Source organism: Apteryx rowi, unplaced genomic scaffold (assembly GCF_003343035.1).
Source record: "Apteryx rowi isolate R43461 unplaced genomic scaffold, aptRow1 scaffold_566, whole genome shotgun sequence".
Lineage (NCBI taxonomy): Eukaryota > Metazoa > Chordata > Aves > Apterygiformes > Apterygidae > Apteryx > Apteryx rowi.
Window position 1 is genome coordinate 416390 of NW_020450834.1, and position 19213 is coordinate 435602.

Genomic DNA, 19213 nt, shown 5'->3' on the forward strand with positions numbered 1-19213 from the left:
AAGTTTCACTATGAGCAGAAACGTGCGGTCTGTGTGGTTATGTTGGATTAAATCCTGAAGCGTTAAGACTTCCAAGGCCTTTTTTAGCAATAGCCACACGAGGGCAGTAAGTCCTGTTTCTTACTGAAGGAGATATTTTCCCCTGAGGTTCTGAACAAGTTTCCCCAAACACTTGTTCAATATAACACGCAGAGCTGATGTTTGCATGCAGGTATCCTGAGAAAAAAAGATATCCTGAGAAACACTGCTCTGCTGTTTGCATGGACCTCACTGGTAGACGGTGGAAACATCCCGCATTGTGTGATGTCTGGGAATATTGCTTTTCTCCGCTATCCATCATTTTAAACCATTCTGAGAGGTATTGTTTTTGGAGGGGAGGTGCCACCCGAGTCCCTTCTCCGATTCCATGTACTGTCACGTGAGAGAGCGCTGAGACTTCTTGGCACCACGTGCTTTTAATAATTCCACATACTGATGGCTTGCTAATCTTAGCCAATTCTTCCCTTGACATTTCCGTTCCCTCATTAAGCTGCAAGAACATACTTATGCGTGGTGATATTCTGGTCCTCCAGCAGGTCATCTGCGCTGTTCTTAAACCCATTAGCTTCCCTGGCACAAATGCAAGCAAGACTAATGCGTGCGCAAAGGCTCCAGGGTGCAGAGCATGGGGTTTTGCAACAGCAAATCCCCGGCTCACAGCATTTTAAGAAGCAACCTGTCAGATCCGGCTTAGCTAGGAAGCCGACCTGCCTATAGATCAGTCAGCCGCCTACAAAGTCATGTCTATCGTTTTTCCCTAGGGAGTGCAAAACGGCGTTGCAAAACACCCGGTCGATCCGCGCTCCCATTCACCTTTCCTTATCTGCTCTCCGTTCTTCCTGCGCTTTGGACGTGTGTTTTAGATACGTACGGGTAGAATTTGTGCTCGGTGCACGGCCACAGAACCGGGCAGGATTACGCCGAACTAACTATTCAGTCACAAACACGGCCAAAGTCCACTGGACGCTAACGTCACTTACAGAAGTCAGCCAAACAGCGCAGAAGTACTGGTGCCCGGCTTGGTTTACCTTCTGCTGCCCATCTTGATAGGGGCCAGAGTCAATGTTGGTAAATAGGTCAGGAAAACGTTTTGCTTTCTGGCTGTAATCGTTTTTGCTAAACACAAGGAGACAGTTAAACATGCCTGAATACTTCAGTTTCTCCAGAAATCATAACAATATTATGGGGATATTTACCCCAAAAGCCAATCTTTTACGTGTCTGTAACTGGGTGATGGGTACCACAAACTTCACTGCTTTCCGCTCCAAGCATAAGCCATTTTTCCAGCCTTGCTTGGCTTGTATTATGTAGATAGACCAATGTGTTCAGGAAATACTGAATTATAAAAACATAAAGGTAATGCGTTTTTCCGATTAAGTGAGGAAGAAAGAACAGCAGGACAAACTGTTCTTTCTGGAAGGGGCTTCCTCATGCAAGGAGGAGAATAAATACGAAGATTCGAGATATGAAACTGCTTTTCTTCCAGCGCAAACACTGCCTGGGCTTAGCTTAGCCAGAGTTTCCATCTGTCCGCTTCCAGTCACCGCAGGCCTCTCCCTGCTGGGACTTTCAGCGGCGCTTGCCTCGAAAACGAAAAGCTCGCGGCTCTGCTGTGCGATACCTTGCCGTCACTGGCCGCACTTGTTGCCTGTCATGAGCTTTCTTCCGTCTGTTCCACTTACTGCGAGTTTTTTCCCTCTTCTTACCCACTCAGCGCTCCGCTTTGCTTGAGATGGTGGTGCTACAAAGTTAGAGGAAACACATTGCAACTAAATTGCCTTTTATTACGGCTGCAGATATAGGAAGATAAGGAAATTCAACAGCAAAGGTACAAAGGTAGATCGTAATTGTATGTGTGCGCTCAGCTTTTACTGAAGATGAGACCTGCAAACAGTGCAAATCTAGCTACAGGTCCTTAAAAATCTCTTGTTTATGCATTATGCATTTGAAACCGAGTCTGTGGAATTTAGTTCCTTTTGCAGCCTGTTTATGGAAAGCTACTGGCGCAGTAAGAGCAACTAAAGCACAGATAGTTCTTACTTTGGCATGAATATTATAATGAAAAGGAGCTCTCTTTCGGGACTTTGCATACTTGGAATATCCTTTTCTTTCCAGAATCAGTAGTTGTGGAACAGCCTGTAAATAGCAGCACTGCGAATCTTAGACTGCTGCAATTATGGTGTTCAGTACTACATACTTTCTTTGGCTCAGTTTGGAAATAGGACTGGCATTAGTAATAGATGCCAAGAGAAGCTTGATGGGCAGTTTTGGTTTGATCCAGATTTCTTGGGGTTGCCAGGAGGTGTTCTGAAATGTAGAGCAAGAAAATCACAAAGAACCAGGCAGAAGAGCAGAGTATGTCCTCACCCCGCTGTACTCATCACTGAGCAAGGCATTTCTGGGTGAGCACGATAATTAATAAGGAAAATGCCCTAATGAAGTATGRATGTGCTTTGATCACCTATGGGTGAACTGCTGCCATTTGGAGGGAACTAATGCAGCATCGCTGCGTAACAGACCCAACAATAACAGTCCTACTGGGTGTTGCAATGCTTTGGGATTTTGTTTTATTTGTACAAAAACTATGAAGAAAGTAGAATCTTTCGATTCATTCAGCTGGAGGCAAGTCGTCTTATTTTGTGCATTTTTCATACTGTCTCAAATTGCAAAATCATGTGAAATAAAAGTCTCTCCTCCCCACCCACATCTGCACAAATTGTTTTTGCATGGCCTTCCCATGGGCTCTGCTTAGCTGGAGTTATGAACGCCATCGAGGATCTAGGCTGATATGCCTCGTCCCCAAAATCTGCAATGCAGCAAGGAATTGAACTCAGACTTTCTTTGTCTTAGGCTTGGACTCTAAACAGCCCATCAATCTTCTATGGTCCCTGGGAATTACTGTAAGGCAGTTAATAGGTGTGTTAGAAACCAAACAAATATTCACAAATAGCTAATGCCATTGTCCTTGCGGACCTGTGTGGGTGACAAACATCTAAACGGTTCTGCTTCCTTCCACTAGTTCACAGTAAGAACCCATACACACCATATTTATCGCCCCATGGGCAAAAAACCCTGCAGCACAAGCCCTTCTAATTTTGCCTAGCATCTGAAACTGTAAAAGAAAATTACGCTATCAGTTTGTGAGTAAACATGAGTCTCTGAGTGACAGGAAGGTGGATTATTTGAAATGTTTACACGTGGACATAACAACGTCTTTCCAAAAGTATCTGTCTGTTCCTTCAATCTGAATAAACGCGGCCTCTTCTCTTTATTAGAAATGATGGTGTGCATTTTCAGGCCAGAGAGATTTCTTTCCATCAAAGCCTTGCAGAGTTTAGGGAGAGTCAGGAGCACAACCGCTGTCAGTTCTCCGGTTGCAACATTCACTATAGCTTYTGCCACGATGCAGGGTCCTTCAATGTTGTATTTTTCCCTTGTTCCCTTACCTTAGAAAACCTCCCGCTGCACACTTTCCTCTCAAAGCTTGGCCAGGCTCCATTTTGCTCCTGCCAATATATCCTTAGGTGCACGCTGTGAGGCTGGAAGTGTTGCCCTTCATACCTGGGACGTGGTCCATCTTCTGGCATCTGGGATAGTATCAGGAGATCCATATTCCTCACCCCGTGTGACTGCGAAGCCAAAGGTCATAAATAACCCAGYGTAAGGGAAAAGAACTGAAACAGCAGAAGTTGTTACGGACATTTTGGTCAGCAGCATATTACACCCACAGCTTATGGTCTGTAGTGCTTTAGAGTTTCGTGCAGGCTGCAAAGTGGACATCGATTAGYGTTTGTGCCCGCTGGGTTCGGGTGGTCCCTCCGCGGGTAATGTTGCAATAGGTAAGACTATCCGAGATGCTCAAAATAATAAGTTCAGATACTGGGGGCAGAACCCTGACCACGGAGAATCCTTGGATCCGGTTTGGGGAAGTCAGGTGGGTTTTCGCCCCCTGAAAAGTTGTCGCTGTGCCATTTCTAATTCRATAACGTACTCCTTACCGGTTAAGTGGCATCTACAAGTGTTCACTTCCCAAGGAGGCTTTAAAGCCTAGCTAGTCTGATGGCCTAAAGCATGGGCCTGGGGTGCTGGGAAGGTGCATTTGTTTTATTTTGACCTATAAACTCTAAGCAAAACCTGCAACATGCTCACCTCACTCCAGACAAATTAATGCACTAAAAGTGAATAATCAGATTTTGAAAGGGTATTGTTTAAGAGAAGAGGGGTATATTTATTCTCCCCCAAACCCCTTCCCCTGCTGCAGTCAGAGATGCACATCATATGTCCTCTGCTAGGTCTGACGGCGCAGGATGGGCTGCTAACCCTGTTGACAAGGTAGTCAAGCCAAGTTAGCAGTGCACATTTTAGCTGGCTAAAAAGAAAAGCAGGGCAAAACATGGTAACTCACCTTTCCCTGCTTAAATACTGGTTGAGTTTCTACCGTATCCTCATGGGAACATATTTAAGAATGAAGAAAGATCAAGTCAGATCCAAGTTTCGCTTTCCTGAGGCACTACAGAGCTGGCGGAGTTTGGTGTTACTCATCAGCACTAATGACAGCAGCTGAAACGGTTGACTCAGAGAGCAGTAAGGGCTTGGGAGGCAGGAGYGGTCTGACACACATAAGAAGAGGAGCATGTCGCAAGAGGCAGACACTATTAATGGTATGTGAATTCACTCAGTGACTTCCCGTAGTTGGTAAGGTGAAGTACGCAGTGTTGCAACTGCACCGTGTTTGTGCTTCGACATAAAATCCTGCATCCTTTTGGATAGTGCGTTTTGTATGGGCCACCACGTCTACCCCATCGTCTCACAGAAGGGTAAATGTGGCCATTTGGCGAGTGTGCGTGTGTGTGTGTGCACGCGTGTGTGTGCACACTGTCAGGGCCCTATGCACAACCCCCACAACCCCTCCAACATGGTCCAGATGTCTGGTCTTGCAGAAAGCAGCTGGAAGAGGCTCTGCCAAGGAGCCTCAGCAAGGCTTGCCGCTTCACTTGGGAGTAGTTTTCACGCCACTGTTCTCGTCCTTGACCCCCTGAGCGATGCTGCAGTGGCCGTGCAGCCGTGCCCCTGCTTGGCCACGGTCCCTGTTGATCTGGACCCTGACCCTGACTTACTGCCTTGACTTTCYGGCTTGGCTTCGGACTCGCCTCATGGCCATAGCCTTATCTGCTGATCCGGCTGTCCCAGTTACCATCACCGGACCTGCTCTGCTCACTGTGCTCAGGTGCCGTGGGGCTGCACCTGTGCCRGTGAGGGCATTGCCCTGCCTGCCTCGCTTTTTGTCCCAATTTTGTCTTCCCAATGCTTTTCTCCCCAATTTTGGAGCACTCCCTCAGCTGCTACCAATTTGTTTTGCCACTCAGGGTTGGCTAAGTTGCAGTGGGGCACTGAGTTACTAGTGTTTATGTCCTAACTATGAAATGGATTCTTTCATTTTCAGATATATGAAGATAACATGATGGAGAAAAATGAATGGTCTTGGTTCTGTTTCAAATGAAATGGCAGTGGTATTCCGACTAGCCAGCAAAYTGGGAAAACATCTGCTCAAGCAACTGAGACTGCACTCAGTAATTTTGTACTCTGAAGGCCTTGAACGATCCAGTTTCAATAAGCAGAATAATTCGGTTTCAAGACATCAAAGAGAAAAGCTCATCTATATTAAAACAGCTTGATTCAAGTTACATGAGAAACTGAATTAATTCAGGGGGAAAAAAACAAAAACAAAAAACAGAACACCACAAAATCGCATGGGGGATAGTTAGGTTTCTAAATTAGAGCCAGACTTAAGGTCTAGTGCTTTGACATTGTTAAAATCCGTCCAAAAATAGACAATAGTAAAAACAACAAAAAAAAAGGTGTACTAGATAAGAAAGGCTGCTACAAAGAAGGCATGCTGCATGTACAGAAGCCAAGAAGTCTTGAAGGACTGGGAGAAGCTGACCAGATGTGGTTAATTCAAGGGCTACATAAACATCAAAGCAAGCTAGAATTATTTCAGTCTGCCCAGGCACAGATAAAAGTGGCCTTTCACTGATTATTTTGATTTCTTTGGACTGCAAGGATCAGAATGAATTCCTAGGGGCTCAGCCACATCCTTACAGAGCTAGGCATGTATGGTCTTTCCTGATGGTACTCGTCAGTCTTTAGAAATCAGAAGTATGACAATTATTGGAAAAAATATTTCGAAGGTAAAAAGCACCTAGAAGGTAAAAAACCGTAACAAGACCTTTTAGGATGTCTTTGTGCAACACGAAAAACATGCAGATGACTTTTTCTTTTTAAACTACTTGTAGAACACAAGTAGGCCAAGGGGAAAAAGGTTATTCACTGCATTCCAAGAGCTGCAGTCCTTCCTCTAACTGTCCAAATTACAGTCATACCTGTTAAGGCTAAAAATACATAAAGATGGATGCTGCTGAATCTGGGGGCGTAATTAGGTTTGTGTTATTTAGTCTTTTTGTTTTTTTCTTTCCCTGCTAATACTTCTTTCTCCCCTCCTCCCCCTGCTTTCTTCTGGGCTTTATGGTTCCTTCTGAAAGAACAACATCTTCTTATAATTGCACCATTAGGCAAGGAACATTAGAAGGGTGATTTCTGACCAGCAGTAGCTTTTCTTATTGACACTGCATCATCTTATGGGTAAGGGAGAGGCTCCATCTGTAGCACCCGTGCTTCTGAATTTGGTCATATGTTTGTGCATGTGCTGCCTGTGGAGTCTTCAGCCACATCCTGGAAATGGTGACCTCCCTTAGAAGGAGCAGCCCTCCTGCCGTTACACTGGAATGAAAGACCATCAGAGATAGCCAGGCCCCGAGCTCTGCAAAGTAAAAAGCAATTGCCCCATTACGAACCTGAAATTTAATCAAATTATTGGGCCATTCTGCTCTGCCCGAGGCAGACGTGTAGGCTTTTGTTTGGATTACTTTTCAAGATTTGGCACTTTGCAAAGAATGCGATTACTTTTGCTGGAAAGTGTTGTGTTTACACAATTCCTTCAACCCCCCTGTACGTGCCGGGGGAGGGCGGCTGCAGGGCCCCGCCCGGGGAGGCCATCTTGGCACCCCGGCTGCGCCCAGCACGCGTCCTGCATGCGGAGCGCTGCCCCGAGGTGCACCTTTTCCCTCGCGCCTTTGCACCTCCCGGGGCCTCTCCTCGCCACCCCTGCAGCTCCCTTCCCCAGGAACAGCCGCGCCCGTCCCCCCCTAGGGCGGCTGAGCCCAAAGGTGCTGTGCTCCGCCATGGCGCCACACCCGCCCCCGCCTCCCCTCAGGCCTCCCCTCAGGCCTCCCCTCAGGCCTCCCCTGCACGTCGCCGCGAGGCYTCTCCTTAGCTCCGCYCCCCGCGCTTCCCGCCAATCGCACGGCCCCCTCCCCGCCCCTAGCCTATGGGCGCCCGCCTCCCTTCCCGCCTCCGCCCCGCCCCCGCCTCTCTCCCTCCTCCTCCTCCACACCCACACCCCCACCGCCCCCTCGGGCGGCGCGCCGCCGGCCCCGCCCCCTCGCCGCCGGCAGCCAATGGGGGCGCGGGCGGCAAGCGCGGCTCTCGCGCAGGGTGTGCGCGGGGAGCGACGGGCCGCCGCACTCGGATCCTGCTCGCGCCGCCGCCGTCTCGTCGCGCGCTGGAGCCGGTGAGCGGCGGCAACCGCCTCCCCTGCGCCGGCGGCCGGCGGGGGGGTGGAGGGGGCAGCGCGCCGCCTCCCCGCGCCGGGCTGGGCTGAGGGGGCGCGGGGTGGGGAGGGGGGAGGAAGCCGTTGGTCTCTTTTCCTTTAATTATCGGTGTATCGGGCCGGCGCGAAGGTGCGGGTCAAGGGCGCAAGTGCGCCGGGGGCAAGGCGGCGGCGGGGGGCGCGGGAGGGGCAGCGGCAAGGCGAGGTCTCCTCGGCATCCCGCTCGCGTTTGGCCCGGGCTTCGGCGTTGGGGGAGCGGTGTGTGGTGTGGGGCGGGGGGGGAATGGTACCGCGCTATAAGCGGTCATTCCCTGAGTCTTCAACACCCTGCACCAAGTGCTGAAGAAAACCAGTGACCTGCAGTTTTGCAGGTTGGTGGAGCTGCTCCGAGCCATCAGCAGGATGAGCTCGAGCTCCCTGGAAGCGCGCGCACGGCTTAATATCGGGAGAGTGGGCTTTAAAGTGTGCGTGCATAAGAGTTTTGTGAATTATATACATTTTATTTATTTATTTATTTTATTTTTTTGTGGGGGTGACTGGTTCATATGCTTATGTGATTGGCGGTTGCGGAGCTTCTAAAAACCGCAGTTACTGTAAGGTGCATCCGAGATATTGAGAACTTCCCTTGTCTGTATTTTGTTCGTGACACTGCCCTGGGAAGGCCGGTTTACCGGTTGAGAATACTAATTAGACTTGTTGCAGAAGGTAGATTGTTAAGGTTTTGCGGCATTCGGGGTATTCTTGCCTCATTTTTCACGCAACTTTCATATTTTGAAAGTTACGTTTTTCGGGTTTAGACGGAAAAATCAACCTGCAATATTACTTCATTCATTTATAACCCAGTCCAACACAGTTCTGCAGCAGTGTTGGCGGAGCTGCAGCAGGAAGGGCATCTTTGGGAAGGGAAAAGTGCAAAGTAGGATCAAGACAAATACTTCATTCTTTCTTTTGTCTGGCAGTTTACCAGCATTTGGAGGACAATCCTTTTGAAACTCTGCAGTCTAGAGATTATAGAAAACTGCTCACTTCCTTATCACRTTTGTTAAGGGTGCAGCATGGAGAATGGGGAAGATCTGCCTAATGCCTTCATACCTATCCTTTTGTAAAACAATTGTCTTCCTGAGTGCCTGGCCTCTTGAATTTCCAGATCTACGAGCTATTTTATTCTAATTGGATGGTCATGTGCTTTCTGATCACGATGAATGGCCAGAAAATAAGGTTTACTGATGTTATGAGGAAAAAAAAAAAAAAAAAAGTATTGCAGTCCTCAGTGGGAATCAGTAGGCTCTTCTCCTGTGGCGATCAGGTCGATGTAAATTAATTCCCAACTTGCAGTATTACAGATGACATTGTAGGTAAGTATGACGTGGGTCTCCATGGGCTGAGGCAAGGTAACCTGATGTGATTACACAGATACCGGGCCTGTGTGGTGGCAGATGTCAAATCAAGTGGCTTGACTTACCGGCTGGCTGTGCTGAAGGCTCTTTAAGATTTTTTTTTTTTTGGAGCGTTATGCGCTTGATTCAAGAGCCTCTTCCTGACAGAAAACATTATTTAAAACAAAAAAAAAGGAAACTAAGACTTTTCTTTTTTTAATGAGTGGAAGCTGTAATAGGAAAGTATGTTGCAAGAGTAACTGAGGGCCTGTCCCTTTTCTGCCCCCGCCTCGGCTCTGAGTGAGCCCCCCCCCGTCCCCCTCCCTCCCGTCGCTGCGGAAGCCGCTGCCTCGCGGCGGGGGGGGGGGCGGGGCGGAGCGGCCTTTTGTTGTCCTGGCGCGGCGCGCTGCGCTGCGGCGGCGCGACCTTTCCCCTACTTCTCCGGGGCGGTCACGTGGCGGCGCGCGCGCCCCCGCGCGGGCAGCGGGCGCAGCGGGCGCGGCGCGCGCCCCGCCGGCCGTTGGAAAGGGCGGGGCGGGCGGGCGGACGCGCCCTTCAGAGAACAGGTGTCCCCTCCCCTCCCCCCACCCTCCTTCTCCAAGGGTTTTGCAGGGGGAATCGGGGAGAAAGGAGGCAGCAAAGCGCGTGTTTGGTGCTTTATTTATTTGTTTGTTTATCTCATTATTTTTTACATTTTTTTCCTTTTTATTTATTTATTTTTCCTCCGGAGCCACCGGCGGGTAGCTGCGCTCTTGGCAGGAAGGCCGCCCGCCTCCCGCCGTGTGCCGAGGGAGGATCGGCATGCCGCATACCGCGACCGCAGCGGCGTGTGTTTGGGAAACCTTGGGTTGAAAGGTGACCTAGGTGGAACCTCGTTTAAAATGATTGCGTAAAAACGGCGTGCAAACCTCTGTTTTCCTTATGCTTCGTAAACCCGTTGCCTTTGTGCTGTGGCGGGCTGTGTCCTAGCCCGAAACTCCAGACATTGAGGAAAACAAGATCTAAACAGTTGAAAGGCAGCTCTCTTTCCCCCTTCTGGATTAACTGCATTTTGAATGGTCTGTTTAAATGCTGGTAAAACGTTTGCACCTGGTTCTTCAGTTGTCCAACCTGACATATTTGTACAGTAAATAATCATTGAGCGTTACCGCAAGAACCATGCCTTTTGCTTGCCTTTGGTCACCAAACATTGCAGTCAGTGTTTTAGGACTGTTGAGGCCCAGGAAGATGGGCAGCTGACATGTCCGGTAAAAGTGCTGCCTTTCTAGAAATGTTACCACAGAAAAGGTAAATATTGTAATTCTGCTTTGCTGCATCAGCATATATAGATGCTAATTAGTGCAGAGGGAGAGAAAATGGGTAAAATTACTAGAATCTCAGTGCCCTGGCTGTGTCTTTTTATAATAGCATTAAAAAAAACCCAAAAAAATAGAGCCTAATTTGGGGGCTTTTTTTTTTCCTGCACAGTACGATAGCTGTGCAGTGCTTTGGTTTTGTGTGCTTGTCTCTTACTCAGCAGGATTGTTCTGAATTTCTAGAAGGTCAGAAAAGGTGGCTCTTGCATGGATCTGTACCGTTTGACATGTATTGCAATACAGGCTAGAATAATGTTCTAAAAAATCTAGGAGGAATACAGTATGTCCTACTCTGTGTTTAAAAAGAAAACTGGTAAGTAATATGACAATTGTAAAAGTTGCTTTTTTGATGACAGCCGAGGAGCATGTCAGTGTTTTAGAGGTTAATATTCCTTATTGTTAAGCCAGTAGTTAATGGTCTGCTGTAGCCAGTCCTTTCTACAGCCTTTCTTTGCCTGGAGTTTCCAGTCTGATCAGATGGTGGGAAGGTAGCTTGCTATCCATAGCCTTTCTGCCCGAGGTGCCAGTGAAAGCAGTCTGTTGTGTGAACAACTCTCCAACAAGAAATCTTGATGGGATCTGTGTTGACTGCATGGAAGCTTAAAGCCTGCAGGCCAAGACTTGTATTTAAATGTCTTAAACTGCAACCTGAAACTAGCTGTGATACCTAGCTCCTAAGATGCCCTTGCTTACCRCTCTAGCTAGCAATCGGTAGTTTGAGCCCTCAGAAAAAACTGAGAGGGAAGTAGATGAACTTTTATTTACCCCATTTTTACTGTCTCTGACCTGTTAAGTGAAGACAGACCAGTCCAGATGGTACATTCATCCAGTGTAATGGAAAATACTGTTTCAGAACTACTTTGTGACTATTCTCTGGCATCAGTTTTTCTGAAACCGTTCCAGTCTCTGATCCAGTCCCTCTCAACAGTTGAAAGCTGTGTGTGAATCAAAGCTCAGACTGTTTTCTCTTGACTTTTTATTTCAGAGCTGCAGTAGACTGTTTCCCGTTGCTGTAGTTTAATGGATATCAGCAGCTAATAGCATTGGAATGAGTCTGCCTTTTACTGTCTTAAGCTGAAGTTCAAGATCCCAGCTGCAGTGAGTGAGCTTAAGGGGAGACGATTTCTGTGTGACAAGTACATCTTAAGCGCTCTTTTGAGGAAGACAGAGCTGTAAAGGTATGCTTATGTTGCATTAACTCTTTCTGTCTATCTGTCTGTGGGATGTTTGTGTGAGGGTGTGGGTTTTCTGTTTTAATCTCTTCCTCTCCTGATATGCCTGTCTCCCCAGTTTACCACTTGGGAAGGGGATAAAGAAATGGGGCAAAGATTCCAAAGGAAAACCCTGCAGCAGGTAGCTAATACGCACCCTCACGTGATCTTGGAAAGCTGCTGAGGACAGGACGCAAGCTGATAGCATGTGCCTATGGCTTTGTCAGTGGGACAGTGAGTCACTGCAAGCTGCTTAGCTGTTCTGACATCAGGCTGCCTGCTGCGGGTGAGGTTTGTAGTAGGTCCCACTGTTGCTGTACCTGGGGAAATGCATTTATTCTGTTCTTCAGCTTGTCTTGAGCCACGGCGCTTACTCATTTTTAGACAGAGTGACTTTAAAATACTGTACTTCCAAGGGACCACTGCTGTCAGCTGTAGGGGAATTTAGTTCTGAGTGTGGGGAAGAACTGGAGCCAAGGATTAGTAATCACCAAAAATGAGAACTTAAAATTGAAATGTTGAATGATGGAGAGAAGGGGAGGCTCCTGTCTCCTTCAACACTTTGCTTAAGCAACTCTGAGCATGGATTACTAATCTGACCTTGAGGACTGTCTGAGAGACAACTCTCACATAAGAATCAAATGCATGTTTTGGGGAACTGAAACCTATTATTATGTTTTCCATTGCAGCTAAAGTGGCATGAGAGAACCTGTCAGTTTAATTTGGTTTTCATCTAGATCAAATGATGGTTGGTTGAATGTTACATTAATTCAAATTTTAAAGGAGAATGATCATTTTGTTCAATGTTTGTACCATAGCCATAGGTTCACCTGAGAAGCATTTTGAGTGAATTTAAATTCTCATCCACTTGAGTGTTTACTGCATAGGAATGACTTGACTTCAGTTCTCTCAGGCTTCTCRTAATGATTTTGTGTGTCTGTAGTCTTATTAGAATATAGTTAATCATTGTAAAGTAAGTGAGTTATTGTAAGACTTGAGAGCAGCAAGTATCTGCCTGTCTCTTTATATGTTGAATAGCATGATTAGATATTATTGAAGGTTAGCATGTGAGGAAGCTATTTTGCAATAGGAATTCTTCAGAGAATAGCAGTGTCTGGTTAATCTTTATAGTAAGTTCAGAAGTCAGCTACTTAGAGAATATCACATGACCTGTGAATAAGCCATCTACTCTTTCTGAGGTTCTAGTGTCTTGTTACCTTTTTGAAGAAATCTAGTATACATTGCAAGAAAGTCATATTAGCTAGTAGAATAACCACCCAACAGATGTCTTTCTGGGCATCTGTTTAAGTGCTTGAACTGTATATTTCATACTGTTTTCTGAAGACTTTATAGATCAAAACCTCAATTTCCTTTGGGAGGCATAGTGTGACCTCTTTGGAAAGTTATATGTGAATATATGAAACTGTAGACAGCTTTGATCTTTGTTGGGATTTCTGTTAAATTGAATGATTTTACTTTAGCTTTGGTTTTAATTTTGTTCAGATATGCATCAAAGTAGCACCAGGTGCATGTGAATAAAAGATGGGTGGATTAGCTATCTTACTTGGAAATGAAAATTCTGCTGTTGTGCTAAAGGGTAGACTATATCAGATAGAAGTGGGGTAGCACTCACATAAGAGCAGGTGAGACCTTGAGTTACTGAGTCGGTGCTGAACATTGCTGTACAGCATATACTGTAGTGAGCGAATCTATTGTATTCATAGCAAATGGTGAAAATGCTACTGAAATCACATCGGTTTTGTTATTGATAATACGGGCTCTCATTTTGATAGGAACTGTACTGTTTCCCTCTTTTTTTATCATTGGGCATAGCAGTGTAAGTGGCACTTCAGGCTAGCTCTAGAAATCTACCTGCTGCCTTAAGACTAGCTGACTCTCGTTGGACAACGTAGTGCTTAAAATGCACACATGTGCGCGTGCACGCACACCCACCCACCCTTGTGTCCCGATGCGCTGGTGCTTTCAGTGAGGGCAAAGTTATTGGAGCAATGTTGAAAAAAACCAGGAGAACTGGCAAAATCTTACTGCAAAATCTTAATTCCTTTATCCTCCAAGCTAATAGTAGGTTATTGTTGGTCCCCAAAAACTTACTTTTCTTGAATGTTTGACTGCTACGAATTTGACTTCCAAGCTGTGCTGTTCACTTAAAGCATTGTACTGTTTATGCACAGGTTTTCCTCATTCACTAAGTTTATATTTTTTGAAGCAGTTCTATTATAATATCTCTTGCATTAAATTACAAGAAGAGTCTCTCTTGATAGGATTACAATTAAAACTATGCTTTTTGGAAATGTTTTTTGTATTTATGTGCAACATGAGCAGTGCTAATCATGAATTGGGAGTTTTATTCTGCAGCAGGTACAGATCTGGCTGTAAACAAGATGTTTTTACAAGTACTGACAAATGGAGTGAATGTCTGTTGTATTTGGGCAATCCCAAAATTCTAAACATCATCAAGGAAACAAAAACCTTTGCATGACTTGATTCAGAATTTTGCATTCCTTTTCTATATTGATTTTTCTTCTGAAGCCAGTATTGAAATATTGAACTATAATTTTTTCTGCATCTTCAAAAGTGTTCTTCCATTGCTTGTTTTAACTTTGTTTCTTTTCTGCTGAAATGATATGCCTGGTATATGGGAGTGTAAAAATACAGTGAAAAGAAAATATGTTCACTCTAAGGAAGGCCTTCTGTTGTGTATGTGGTGCTTGTTTTCTTCTCACCGGTTGCAGGACTTCAGCTATTTTAACACCAGGTTTTCCTTTACTAAAAGGGATATGTGGGGTTTTTTTTGCTATCTTCCAACAGACCCTGTAGTTGTAAATCCATCTGCAGGTTGGGCTATTTTATTTTTTCCTTCTCTGTCCCCAAGCTTTGAACTAAGTTTGTAGCTACTACTTTTGCACAGAACATCTGTGAGGGTGTCAGACTGATTGAATTCTACCAGGGATTTGAGTCTGGCAGGTGAAGACATACTTGATGAATGTTGCACATGAAACTACACTTAAAGCAAACTTTTGTTCTCCTCTAACCCTTTACATTTGGGTAAGAAGAGTTCCTGCTGCTCGGTGAGTTACTTTTGATACTTTTTGCTTTGGCGAACCTCGCTGTGCAAGTCTTAAACCTTTACTCCTTAGATTTACATCCACTTCTGGGATGGCTTTCTGGAGCATTACGTTACTATTAAACTGTAGCTGGTGTCAAAGTGGAAGTAAGCTATCATACTAGGAAGTTATTTTTGGATGCTGGCACTGGCTTTGTGCTTCATAACATGTCGCTTCATTGCCAGCAGACTGTCTAGGCAAAGTCAGCTGCCATGGAGTGACATCGTTTGTATACTTTGTGTAGGTTGCACTGAAAGTTTGGACTGAGAGAGGAGCATCAATAACAGAAATCTAGAGAGAAATTTGGCACAATCCATGAAGAGTCATAGACACCTCAGTCTTTGGAATTATCTTGCTTTTAATTTAGTTCTGGTATGAAAACAACAGATTTGAGCATTAAACAATTTTTTGTTTATTCATATAAACAAACTGCTATTCATGCATAGTTTGGCTTTCTACAAAAGTAGAAAATGCAGATTTCTTTAGTAATAAGAAGTTACAAAACAGGCAAGAAGAAATACTTGGTCACTGTCTTCTACACAGATGCAGCAGAAGTGTTTTAGTGTTTTTCATACTGTCTCTGATTTCACTAAGTCTGTCCTCAGGCTCTTGGAATTCAGTAATGTATTCTAAGATGCCAAAATATGCTAACAAGTGAAGATCCTAATGGCTTGTTAGGAGAAAAAAGAAATGAGGTTTCTGCATTTGTTTCCTTCCAAAAGCTGTAGCAAGGTCAGTTCCTGAAGAGAGAGATTTAATTGGTTCCATTCCTTAGAAGGAATGTGTGGATGAGGAAATACTGGACAGAACTTTCTGAAGGTTTTCAGCTTTTAATAATTCTCAGAGTTGGAATCTGTTAAGAGAACTCGTGAGAGCTCTTGATTCCCCCCCCCCCCCATTATGTATGGCTTCTTGTAACATTCAAACAGTAACTTACTTCTTTACTTGTTGATAGAAATGGATGTTTTTTTCTTTTCTCTTTGCCTCTTCTGAAGCAGTTTTATTTCAAAGGCATTGAGCCAATCGCTTGGTTTCCCAAGACCTTCCGAGTTCAAGATGTCTAGCTTTAAATGGCAAGCTTAATATGGCTCTAAGTGTTAGGGCGTGGTCTGCTTCCTAACTAAAATTGGATTGAATGTACTTTCAACTGTTATTCCTCTCCGCTTCCCACCTGGAAAACATCCTTAAACAATGCAACTGTAAATGATTAGTATCACTTTTTCCTCACCTGTCTGTATCCCTATTTGCAGCTTCAGCACCCCTCTGAATTTTAAAATTGTAAGTGGATTTTAAGAAAGAAGCAAGAAACGTTTTAAGGTTAGGATCTCATTGCCTTTGCCTTTAAGTTAGAGGTTAAGCTTGCTGTTAGGAATCTGGCAGGAGGCAGAAGACACTACCTCTAGCACAAGATGTTTCTCATTGCTGTTTTTGTGGTACCTTGCATCTGCCTGAGGTAAAGGCTTCCAGGTACTTCTGAACCCAGAACAGAAGGTGCCATCATACTTTAAGATGTGATGTTTTCCAGCTCGCAGCATTGAATCGCATACTACTGCAAGCATGCCTACCATCTTTCAGCAGCCTGTATGTGGTTTGGGTGCCGGGGATGTCTATTTGAAGGCTCTGGCAGCCTTCAAACTTAGCGTGGGGCGGTACGTGGCAATGTTTTCAGAGAAACTGCGTGCAACAGTCACTGCTTTTCCAAGAAATCTGTTAACCTTTGGTCGTCAAAGCAAAATAATTGGGGAGACTTGTTTTGTGAACTTCGTTTGATTACTGATGGATGTATGCCCAGTACATAAATGCTAATATGTAAATAGATGTTAAAGTACCACGAAGACAACTTCAAACTAAATTGGTCAGCTGGCTTGTAAGTGATAGTCATAGAATTGTCCTTCACCAAGGTTTTAGCTCCTCTGGGCCACGTAAGTAAAATTTCTCTTCAGTTTTTTCTCTGCATTTATTAACTTGCTTTCTTTGCAGGAAAAGTAGCTATGGATGTCTCTTTCCAGTGGACATTTGGACTCTTATTAGTGAGAAGTGGCAAGGCTTGCCCTATTCCAAAAGAGATAGTAAACAAGAGAAAAATGTATCTGATTAGTCAAGCAATGTATGGGAAGCAAGTGACTAAAATTAGTTCTGAGAAAAGAGGTGACAGGGAGACCCATTTAAAGGGAGATGAGTTGCTTTTTGTGAGGTGGAGGTGATGACTTTGTCTAACTCTTTTCTATTATTATTCGATCATTTCATTATCTCACTGTATCAATTTATCTGTATAAAGCTTATGAAATCTGTAGAAACACGTAAAAGCTTCATACTCAACAGTATTTCCAAAAGTAACTGTTTCAGCAATTAGTATCTAGTTTTATGAGATGCACTCTGTAATACATAACATGTAGCATGTGTATGGTGGCCTGGTACTTTTTAAGATATACATGGTAAATTTTCTGTCTCTTAAATGTTGTGTTCTGTATTACATACTTCAGGGAGACGTTCCCAATGACAAGTGACTTTTTACATGCCTGATTAAATGGAAGGGTTCTGGAAAGGTTCTGCATGTGGTGTTTCTTGTGGCTTCGGATTTCCCAGAGCTGAGGCTGTCGTATCTTTGAGTGGATGAAGAACGCGTAGGGCCTATTGCAGAGTTGACTGTTCTGCATTTATACCTTGAAATCATAAGGTCTGTGGAGCACCAGGCACGAGAACCTAAAAAGTTGAACCTTGGTCTTTATAATGTAAATATTCTAAAGTTGCAAATAGGGCACCTAGGAAGCTTTATGCATAGTAGACAGAGCAACGTGGTTTTTTTGGACCTTTGTATCAGGGCTTAGGCTCCAGTATGCTGTGTGTTTTCTTGTCCGAAGCCTGAATTCCACCCTAGTAGTACTTTTATTTGTAACAATGGAAAAAATCGTGGTAAGTTTTGATTGGCTTGAGCAGAGGGGCCAAAAGGGAGGAGGAGCAGCATCTGCAGCTGTTACAGCATGTTTGAGTAAGGCTAAAACCAGAAAAGAATAAGGAACTGACAGCTTTTAAAAAAGCAAAACAAAAAAGCAACTTAAGGGGCGGATTTGTGTGGTTTCTTTTTTAAATACATGAATAGTTTGAAAGAACACTTAGTCATGAAAATGACCATTTCAAGTGACTTCTCGAAATTGTGCTTTATTTATTTATTTTAAAGCCTTGGCTAAATTGCTAAGAAAGTCGTAAGCTCTTGTTCATGGCTCACTGTTGGAAACGAGGTTAATTAGCACATGCTGTGCAGAAATATTTTTGCTGACCAAAATGCCTGAAGTTAAAAGGAGTTACTGTTTCGGTGGTGGTTAGCTGATTGATGTGGGTGCTGCCTTACCAACTTGGCAAGTCAAGTTCGTAAATCCCACGCATGCGCCTGGGGCCTGTGCCCTTTTACCTACTTCGCTAGCAAGCACGTGACTGCGGAGGAATGCAGCGGAAGGGAAGTGTACAGCAGCTTATGATTAAATTGCTCTTTAAGAGCAAAAGAAGTGGCCAAAGAAAGGGACTCCAGGAAGTCTTTTTGCTGCTCAGCCTTTGTAATTTGGATAAACAGTAGTCTCAGCTCAAAGACTGCTATTTTCCTTTGAAAAGGAAAAGGAGCAAGCCATATGTGTATGGTTGTGTTTTTGTTTTTATTTTTCTCTCCTGTATCTTTCAGGGTGAAGTAATACACTGCTAGGACTAGACTTGCCTTTGTTTTCAGGGCTTGTTTATTTGATTCATGATTAATTCTTACTGGATGAATACTCTTTATTTTGTACTCTGGGGAATGAGGAATACATTCCTTATGGAAGCTCATTTAATTGTATGATCAGGTTAAACTTGAATTCATTAAAACTTCAGTTTGAGTATATCAGTGTTTGGGCTTTGATTAATACTATTTTTAATTTTTTTTCTATCTTAGACAATAGAAATGCGTGTGCAAAAGAGAGAAGAATTTCATTCCTTCTCTTCAGAAGCAGAGAAGATGATAGTTACAAATCCTCAGGCTGAGAAGCCACAGGGGAGTTGAAGGATAATAGAAACTAGTTGATGCAGTACTTAAAAAGCCCTGGCATCCCAGCATGTAAAATTTCATGAGTGAGCTGGAGAACCAGTTGGCCATTCTGGAGACAAATATGGGAGCTTGACTATCCTTATAGGGATATGGGTTTTTTCTTTTGTTTTGTTTTTGCATCCCAATCCTTGTCTTAGTAGTACCCCTAAACATATAATGAATTTATAATTGAAGTGCTCTCTCCTGTTGCAAACCCTGCTGAATCCGGGTTGTACCATGTGATACTGCTGCCTGTCTGTTTTACTGCTGTTTTATAGTTTTGATCTGAAGTTAGAACTAGTGATGCATAATTCAAATGAATGGGTAGACAGCAGACTTTGACTTCCTGATACTGGTCTGCAGCAGAGCCCCTRTGAATAAGCTGTC

At 44.5% G+C, this 19213-nt stretch overlaps 1 protein-coding gene across 7 annotated transcripts in view; it reads left to right on the top strand.

The window, feature by feature from the left end:
* The first annotated feature begins 7568 nt into the window (after positions 1-7568).
* Positions 7569-19213, top strand: part of CPT1A (carnitine palmitoyltransferase 1A) — a 61389-nt gene continuing 49744 nt past the window's right edge. For 3 of the 7 annotated variants that reach the window (XM_026082091.1, XM_026082082.1, XM_026082089.1), the window contains exons 1-2: positions 7569-7669; positions 11425-11617. The gene's annotated coding sequence lies outside the window, so the exon portion shown is untranslated. The other 4 variants (XM_026082085.1, XM_026082084.1, XM_026082083.1 and 1 more) reach the window with 4 other exon arrangements.